Source organism: Triticum dicoccoides, chromosome 5A (genome assembly GCF_002162155.2).
Source record: "Triticum dicoccoides isolate Atlit2015 ecotype Zavitan chromosome 5A, WEW_v2.0, whole genome shotgun sequence".
Classification (NCBI taxonomy): Eukaryota; Viridiplantae; Streptophyta; class Magnoliopsida; order Poales; family Poaceae; genus Triticum; species Triticum dicoccoides.
Genome location: NC_041388.1, coordinates 687,241,659 through 687,251,642, shown reverse-complemented (window position 1 = coordinate 687,251,642; position 9,984 = coordinate 687,241,659). Strand labels below are relative to the sequence as shown.

At 42.5% G+C, this 9,984-nt stretch overlaps 1 pseudogene; it reads right to left on the bottom strand.

Moving 5' to 3' along the window:
* Positions 1-3,115: 3,115 nt before the first annotated feature.
* Positions 3,116-3,254, bottom strand: LOC119304627 (annotated as a pseudogene).
* Between the last annotated feature and the right edge of the window lie 6,730 nt (positions 3,255-9,984).

The following is a 9,984-nucleotide window of genomic DNA, read 5'->3' as shown; positions in this document are numbered from 1 at the left end:
CAAGCCTCACTATCAATGGCATATTTTCTTTCTAATCTTCAAGCGCATTTTCTCCATCTCGATATTGTGATCATCGACGACATCGGCAACATGCAACTCCAATTCCATCTTATTGCTACCTCTTGAGCACTGCGTTGGTTTTCCCCGAAGAGGAAGGGATGATGTAGCAAAGTAGCGTAAGTATTTCCCTCAGTTTTTGAGAACCAAGGTATCAATCCAGTAGGAGGCTACGCGCGAGTCCCTCGTACCTGCACAAAACAAATAAATCCTCGCAACCAACGCAAATAGCGGTTGTAAATCCCTATAAGGCCACTTACGAGAATGAGATCTGATAGATATGATAAGATAATATTTTTGGTATTTTGTGATAAAGATGCAAAGTAAAATAGCAAAGGAAATAACTAAGTAGTAGGAGATTAATATGATGAAGATAGACCCGGGGGCCATAGGTTCCACTAGTGGCTTCTCTCGATAGCATAAGTATTCTACGATGGGTGAACAAATTACTATTGAGCAATTGACAGAATTGAGCATAGTTATGAGAATATCTAGGTATGATCATGTATATAGGCATCACGTTTGAGACAAGTAGGCCGACTCCTGCCTGCATCTACTACTATTACTCCACTCATCGACCGCTATCCAGCATGCATCTAGAGTATTAAGTTAAAAATAGAGTAATGCCTTAAGCAAGATGACATGATGTAGAGGGATAGACTCATGCAATATGAAGAAAACCCCAACTTGTTATCCTCGATGGCAACAATACAATACGTGCCTTCCTGCCCCTGCTGTCACTGGGAAAGGACACCGCAAGATTGAACCCAAAGCTAAGCTCTTCTCCCGTTGCAAGAAAGATCAATCTAGTAGGCCAAACCAAACTGATAATTCGAAGAGACTTGCAAAGATAACCAATCATACATAAAAGAATTTAGAGAAGATTCAAATATTATTCATAGATAGACTTGATCAAAAACCCACAATTCATTGATCTCAACAAATACACCGCAAAAAGAAGATTACATCGAATAGTTCTCCACAAGAGAGGGGGAGAACATTGTATTGAGATCCAAAAAGAGAGAAGAAGCCATCTAGCTACTAACTATGGACTCGTAGGTCTGAGGTAAACTACTCACACTTCATTGGAGGGGCTATGGTGTTGATGTAGAAGCCCTCCGTGATCGATGCCCCTCCGGCGGAGCTCTGGAACAGGCCCCAAGGTGGGATCTCGTGGATACAGAAAGTTGCGACGGTGGAATTAGGATTTTGGCTCCGTATCTGATCGTTTGGGGGTACGTAGGTATATATAGGAGGAAGGAGTACGTCGGTGGAGCAACAGGGGGCCCACGAGGGTGGATGGCGCGCCTGGGGTAGGCAGGCGCGCCCCCTACCTCATGGCCTCCTCTTTTCTTTCTTGACGTAGGGTCCAAGTCTCCCGGATCATAATCGTCCTAAAAATCACGTTCCCGAAGATTTCATTCCGTTTGGACTCCGTTTGATATTCCTTTTCTTCAAAACCCTAAAACAGGCAAAAAAATAGCAATTCTGGGTTGGGCCTCCGGTTAATAGGTTAGTCCCAAAAATAATACAAAAGTGGATAATAAAGCCCAATAATGTCCAAAACAATAGATAATATAGCATGGAGCAATCAAAAATTATAGATACGTTGGAGACGTATCACTTCTCCCCCTCAATTCTTTTCAATTTTTCTTTCAAATACTCGTTTTCTCTTTCAACTAAATTTAACCTCTCGACAATAGGGCCGGTTGGAATTTCCGGTTCCCATACCTCCTATATAAAAATATCTATGTCAACTTGATGGGCATAATTTGTCATAAACACGAAATGCAATAGTTATAAAAGAGAATATACCACATCCGAATCATAACCCGGACGAGGGCTGACAGGGACGGATATCAAAACGATGGCATTATGTATAACAAACAACGTACATGTAAGATAATTATACGAGTAACTATATATCTAAATCACACAAACATGATTTTTTATATAAAAAAGATAAGAACAAGAGGCTCACCACAAGGTGGTGCCGGCGACGGGACGGTGCGGGCGATCGACGGTGGTTACGATGGAGACGGGAAGGCACTTAGTAAACCACACCTACATATGCAAACTAAGAGCTATTTTGACCTCAAATTGCATACAAATCAAATACTACCACATATAATTCCTCCCAAAATAAAACCCACAAATCTCTATACTCATAGAGCATTGCAAGAGCTAATCTAGCAATGAGATATGAAAGGACAAAGTTGCCAACCTTTGTGATCACTTGGATGGATGGGGTGCCTTCAAATCTTCACAATTTTGGCAAAAATGGAGTGTGAGCTCGAGAGGAAGAGGAAGAAAACAGAGGAGAGGGGAAAGGGGAAGAACAAAGCGCTCGGGCTCCACGAAGGGGTTTATATAGGATGACCTTTAGTACAGGTTGGTTATACGAACTGGTACTAAAGGTGCATCTCTAGTCCCGGTTCATATAACGAACCGGTACTAAAGGTGCTGGTGGGGCCCCAGCCTGACACAAGCCTGCCACCATGTCTTTAGTACCGGTTCGTGGCACGAACTAGTACTAAAGGTTCGCCACGAACCGGTACTAATGATCGTCACCCGCCTAGTTAGTGTCGGTTCAGCTACAAACCGGGACTAATGTGCTTCACATTAGGCCTTTTTTCTACTAGTGTCTCCTGCACAGTGAGCCTCTCTAGATCACCGGTGATATGGTCGGTGGCACCACTGTCCATGTACCAGTTGTTGTGCACCCCATACTGCAGTGCAGTCATGTTCGCCGAGCGCTCTTCTCCTCCCTGGTAGGCGAAGTCATAGCGCTTCCAGCATTTCCAAGCTGGATGACCCACCTTGCCGCAGATCTGGCACGTCAACTTGGTGGTGGGATTGTTGTTGTAGTTCCCACCTCCATCGCTGCTGCCTCCACGGTTAGGTGGCCTGGAGGAGTTGTTGCGGCCGCGGTCACCGCCGCCGCCTTTCTTGCCACGGCCACGGTCACCACTGTCGCCGCCGTTTTTGTTGTTGAAGCGCCCACGACTGACTGCGTTAGCAGACGACTGGGAGGACCTGCCACGAAGATTCATGCAGGTTTCAAAGCTCAGGAGCTGCGAGTACAGCTCCGGGACCTTGACCGGCTCGACCCGGGAGCACATGGGTGACACCATGGGGTCGAACTCCTCATCTAGTCCAGCTAGGATGTGGGACACAACGTCCTCTTCATCCACCTTCTTCCATGAAGCAACGAGTTCATCACAGAGAGTTCCGACCTTACCAACGTACTCAGTGATCTTGGAGTTTCCCTTCTGAAGATTGGCGAGGGCGATCCTGACGTTGACGGTTTGTTCTCGGGTTTGCGACGTTAGCATCCCCTGCACGATGTTCCACAGCTCTGTTGTGGTGTGGCAAGTTGCCACCTGGACGGCCATCTTGCCCGGTAGCGTGGTCAGCAGATATGAGAATACCTGTTGATCGCGCGCATACCACACGCCAAACTCCGGGTTGAGGGTCTAAGACTTGGTCTTCCCGTCAGTGCTAGTGACCTCAATGGTCATGGGCGGCACCACTTGCTCGACGTCGAGGAATGCCGCCATCTGCGCTCCCCGGATGGCTGAGAGCACGGTGGCGCGCCATAGCAGCTCGTTCCCTCTCATAAGCTTCTCGGTTACGATGTGTGCAATCGGAGACGAGGGAAAGGAGTTCGCAGAGGAGCTTGCCATGGATGAATTCGAGGTAGGCTCTGATTACCATGTAGAAGTGCATGCTCTAGTAAATGCAACCAAAAGACCGATCTGATGGAAGAGACTAGGCAACACATTATACGTCAACACTGACCCTCACGTGTGGCTCCCTCAGGCCTAAACGTGGATCGAAAGTGGGCTGCAATTTTAATTGCGCCAGCCAGATCTTGTACTCAAGACCTCTTAACCCCGATACCATGTAAGAAAAGAAGATTGGAAGCGTATGAATCTGTGCAGGGACGCGTGCATGTTAAATAGGGAGAACAAGATTACATCGGCGCAGGTTGTTGTGTGGCTTGTCCCCTCATCCAAGTCTATACAAGATGAGGATCACCAACTAACAACAATCTGCATAGGATTACAACTCACGCACACACATTAACACACCGTGAAATATGTCATATTACACATGTTACACAACTACAATTACATGATTTAACAATATTGACAACTTTGCGGAATAATCAATTGCCTATTTATGCGTGCAATGTCAATGTGAACATTGCTGTTCATCTTTTTTTTTTGAGAATCTGCTCTTCAGCTTGGAAGGCATGCTATGCAATGCAGCTAGGGAGATGTTGGCCCATCGCTTGTCAAGAATTTAGAATTGTATTTTTAAATTCATGACTACCTTTTGGGAAACACGAACATGTTTTAATTTTGAAAAAAATCTATAAATTTAGTGAACAATTTTTAATTCATGAAATTTTTTTAATTTGTAAAAAAACGAAGCCATGAACAATTTCAAATTCATGTTTTTAAAATAACACAAATATTTTAATTTATATTTTATTTTACCTAATCCACTAGCATTGTTAATATCACGAACCGATTTTTATATTCATAACCTTTTTAGTTCTTTTATTAAATTTTCTAGTTCAAAACTATTTCACGTGCATTGCGTCAAGTAGTTTTTTTGAGGATTATTGCGTCAAGTAGTTGGTGCTTCGCACAGGGGCGCCCACAACTGGGCCGGCCTGCTTTTGGTTTTTTCTGTTTCTATTTTACTTTTACTTTTTTCTTTTTCTTTTTTCTTAACTATTCAAGTTACTTTTTCTTCTCAAAAAATATCATAAATACAAAGGATGTTCACATTATCAAAATTTCCAAAAGTTCCTGTTTAAAAATTTTGTTCAGAAATTTTTAAAAATGATCGGAAATTTTAAAATAATTTATAACTTTAAAAACTGTTTTCTTCTTTTCAATAAATGTTCAAAAATTCAAAAACAATGAAATATAAAAATTTTAAAAATGTTCAAAATTTATATATTTGTTAATAAAATCCAAAAATGTTTGGGAAAATTTTTAAATAACGTTTATGTTTTTAAAATTTCTTCACAAATTGAAAACATGTTCTTGTTTTCAAAATTTGTTGGCATTTTCTGAAAATATTCAGGAATTTTGAAAGAACGTTTGGAGCTTTCCAAAATTATTCGCGCATTCAAATAGTATTGAGGCATTTCAAATTGCTCACAATGTTTTTGAATCTGAACACTATTGTGTTCTTATATATTCGTGTTTTCCATGATCACCGGCAGCCGTCAGGTCGAGGGGTTAGCAGCTCGCTCCAGGAGCGCGAGGTCATGAGTTCTAATCCTCGCAAGCTCCAGCTGAATTTGTATGTTATGCTTGTTCTTTCCTTCGATATTGGGCAAGATTGCAAAATGATGAGGACAACAAGATGGTGGAAGAAGGAGCAGATTTATTGCAGGATGTGGTGCTAGAGATGCATGTTGCTGGGCATGCGCCGAGAAATGACGAAGCCCTGCTGCTGAGAGTAGAAGTGGAGAAACAAGCTGATGGAGCAACAGGAGATACTAGGAAGCCTAAAAAAACAGGAGATACTAGGATGGGGTGAGCTGAAGATGAAGAAGCTGCAGGGCCGGTCTTGAGATTTTGGGAGCCCGGGGCAAAACTAAAGACTAGGGGCCTTAGTACAAACAACAAATAATAGTAATGAATATATGTATATATAAAATGTTGCCAATAAGCACTTATATGCATCGGAAAACAGTATACTTATCAAGTAATTATACATATCTTTCAAAAATTATCATTGCCCGATGCAAATTCACTTATGATGAGGCAATCTCTTCCAATAATTTCTTCTCGACACATATTGTTGCCAAACCATTTAAATTTATGAGTCATTGTTGACCTCTCTGTTAGATATAATCTTGATGTCCTGTGTATCTGCATGTTTACTTTTGTATTTGCATGTAGTAGTGTGTTTGTGCAGGGGTACGTGCGAGGCGTACACCTGATCGTTCAGTTTGAAGAGCATGCATGGTGAGACTCCAAGGTGCAGTGAGAAGCTGCTGCATGCAAGGATCTGAAGCCAACGGGCTGCACACGTTTTCTAGGAAGTTGTTATGCATGCGTGTGTTAGTGCCATAATAATAGGTGATGGATTAGTTGGTTAGTGGAGCAGGTCGTGTGCACAAGAGTCGGGCACGTTGTGGCCTGGCAGCGCGTGTGAGCTAGCTACTTAAAGCATTGTAATTCAGTTTGTCTGGTTAAGAGAAATATAGAGAGAAAACGGCAGGCTATGTGATACAGCGGCCACCAAAACCAGAGTTCTTCTATTCCTTGAGAGTTCTACGTGAGGTAGAAGAGAGGAAGAAGAAGGGGTTGAGCGGTTCAGCTCCAACATTTGGCATCAGAGCCTTGTCGATCCGAGGCGTTGGCGGCGCCGCGGCGGACTCCATGTGAGGTGGGGGACGACGGCGCGAGGAGAAGGCCGGCGACGGCGCGATGCCGCAGGCGGCCGGTTGCGGTGCGATGCCGCTAGATGGACGTTGCGGTGCGATGCTACGAGGTGAGGATGGCGGGGTGATCGACGTCGCGATGGTGCCGTCCACGTCAAGAGGTGGCCGCTCCGTGCCGCAATACTGCATGGCAATCGGCGTTGCTATGGCGTCAACCACGACAAGATGACCCATGGTGACCGGCGCTGCGGTACTCGTCATCATGTGGCTGCGGGTCATCCGTGTCGAAGACTGTGATATCAAGATTAATGGATGAATGTTAGCACTAATCTTGATATTGTTGTATCTGCATATTTAGTTTTGAGTTTTTGCATCTAGTTAGGTGTTTATGTAGCCTATTGTAGTTCGGCAAGGTGTATGTGCGATGCGTACGAAGCCCGCGAGTTCCTGTGGAGGCACGTGAGGCGAGATGCCGGGTTGTCGTGTGATGCGGCAAGCAAGGGGAGATGCCGATGCCGGCGTGAAGCTGCAATGTGTGATGCGGCATGATCGTGTGAAGTGGCAAGAAGTGCAAGTGGCTGGAACGCAATGGGCTGCATGGTCGTTGAGTCAAGCCGCTGGCTGGATAATCAGTTAGTTGGTTAGCATGTTGTTAGCCGGTGATGCATGCACGTCCTAGAGAGATTCTAGGAGAGATGGCAGGGCTATGCAAGTGCTAGACGTGGGCGTGCATTTAGGTAGTGGTTAGTAGTGTGTGTGTGCATGGGCACTGAGCTGTGTGTGTGCGTCTGCTATATAAGCACCTGTACTCATAATTGTTTAGAAGCCAAGAGAATAGAGAAGAAAAAAGGCCGGCGGTGTGAGGCTGCGGCCACCAAATACCTGTGTTCTTTGTTCTTCCGTTAGCTTTGAGAGGAAGCTAGAGGAAGAAGAAGGTGCTCCAAGAGGCAGCGCCAACAATTGGTATCAGAGCATGCATGATGAGAGGTGTACAGGGGTACGTGCGAGGCATACACCTGATGGTTCAGTTTGAAGAGCATGCATGGTGAGACTCCAAGATGCAGTGAGAAGCTGCTGCATGCAAGGATCTGAAACCAACGGGCTGCACAAGTTTTCTAGGAAGTTGTTATGCATGCGTGTGTTAGTGCCATAATAATAGGTGATGGATTAGTTGGTTAGTGGAGGAGGTCGTGTGCACAAGAGTCGGGCACGTTGTGGCCTGGCAGGGCGTGTGAGCTAGCTACTTAAAGCATTGTAATTCAGTTGTCTGGTTAAGAGAAATATAGAGAGAAAACGGCAGGCTGTGTGATACAGCGGCTACTAAAACCAGAGTTCTTCTATTCCTTGAGAGTTCTACGTGAGGTAGAAGAGAGGAAGAAGAAGGGGTTGAGCGATTCCAACACTCTCAATATTTTTAACTTTGGAAATCTAGTGTCAGCCGATGCGACAGTCACAAGCACTGTAAATAAGACGTGATAAACAACAGAGACATTATGATAACAATCAAATTATGTGACATGGTCAAAAATATTCATAGAATTACACCATCCAGTAAAGTGAATTTCACGATTTTAACTCATAAAAAGGTAAAACTGAATGTTCATCAACACTAGCAGATTGTGCATGTGCCCCTAATGAACTAACTGTACTCTTAGGACTAGTTACATTATTTTCACTTATATTGATGCCAACATTTATCTCTTGCTCAGATTTAGAATTTCCTTTAATATGTTTCTCTGCCTCCACAACAACTTTGCCAACTCATTATTTGGGTACGTCGAAGCACCAGTACTGCTCTTGAAACATTATTAATAACTTCTCGTTGTGATTGTATCGGGTAATCCACACACTTTATTCACTATTCACCATTGTGAAAATATATGCGAGGGATAAATTACCTATTATCAGAAAAAGAAGTAATATACGTATAGAGAGTAGGGATTAGGGAACGGTAACATACCCTGGATTGCGCGATGTGTACTCTCGCATCTGGACTCTCTCACAGGATAGCAAAAAAGAGGCCATTGTTGAGGCAAAGCTCTGAACACGATGAGTCTTGACTTCTCAACCTTTTTATTTTTTGCATATCCGTTAATTATTTTAGCCCAGAACATAATTTTAGCCCAGATCATAATTTCACATCATGATTTAGCTGCAAGCAAATAAATTTTTGCTCATTGTGATACAGCAGGCATGTCTTAAAAAAGAGAAGGTTCTTAAATTTTAGATTGCTTTGGCAGCAATCTTCTGATCTTATTATAAAAATGACATGATGTGAATTGTTTTAGTGGGCATTCTTTCGGGGGCATATTTCTATGTAATAAAATGCTCTCTGTTTTGGTCTATTACAGTATTGTTCCGAAACAATTTCTGATTATGTTCATTTTCCTAATACTTTCCTGCAGTTTTTCCTATGCGACTCTTTCTGCCATGTCATCACCAATTCTGTTTTACCTATAAACTCGGCTGATTTACAATTTCTTTACATAAGAAATGGTGTACTATTTGAGTTGTGTCAATTCATATATAATGCGTATTTCCTTTTATATCTTTGATATGTGCTCTGTTTACAAAATATATGATGTAACCAATTGAGTAAATTTATAGTTACAGTTCTCTCGAGGATGCTTATAAATGCAACGCAAAGAAAATGAGATGACATTTCTGTTTCTGATTGTTGCCCCCATCCTTAATTTTTTTTAATTATATATCGGCTATCCTTCTGTGTATATGTGAGGTATCTTAATTTCTTAAGGTACGGTTTCTGGCTAGGATTAACTTCCACATGATGCAAGGTTTTCTGACCTCTTTTTTGTTTTAATTTTTTGAAAAGTGCAGTTCTGATGTGATGGACGACAAGTTGCGAGAAAAATGGTTAGTTTGGTACATATCCACCTCTAACCGGATGGACGTGAGCTAATCGACTGTCTCCCCACAGATTCATGCTGCTGCTTCCCATCAGGGCAAAATGATGGATGATGGAATTATCGAAGTATGAAAAAGCCAAACTTATCTGTTCATGAACTTCTGGCTCTTCTTTTACCTGCTGCTCAAATGTTTAATGTTAAATGTTGTCATTTATTTTTAGGAGCACTTACTGTATAAATGGTTACCTGATAGTGTTCTGTCATGTTTATATTCTTCTGTTCTTATTTCCCCATCCAAAGCTTGGTGTTAACAACATCAAAACACACGAGGTTGTGTGGTTATGTTTATTTTTGTACAGACTTTTAGATCTTATTGGAGCTTTTCTTTTGGAACTAATATCAAAATCTTATACTTCATACAATAGAGAACACTGAACCATATGCCAACTATTTTTTCTGTTTGTAGAATCTATAATTTTTTCTTCCAGCGAGGAAACTGTAGAATATGATGTATAGGATGTGCAAACACAATACATTGATCGGTGCACCAGGCACGTATATATGAGTACAGAGAGGGGCCACAACCTCGACTATACAAAGGAAACAGGAGGTGGGCTCAATACACAATATACACGTACATAATAT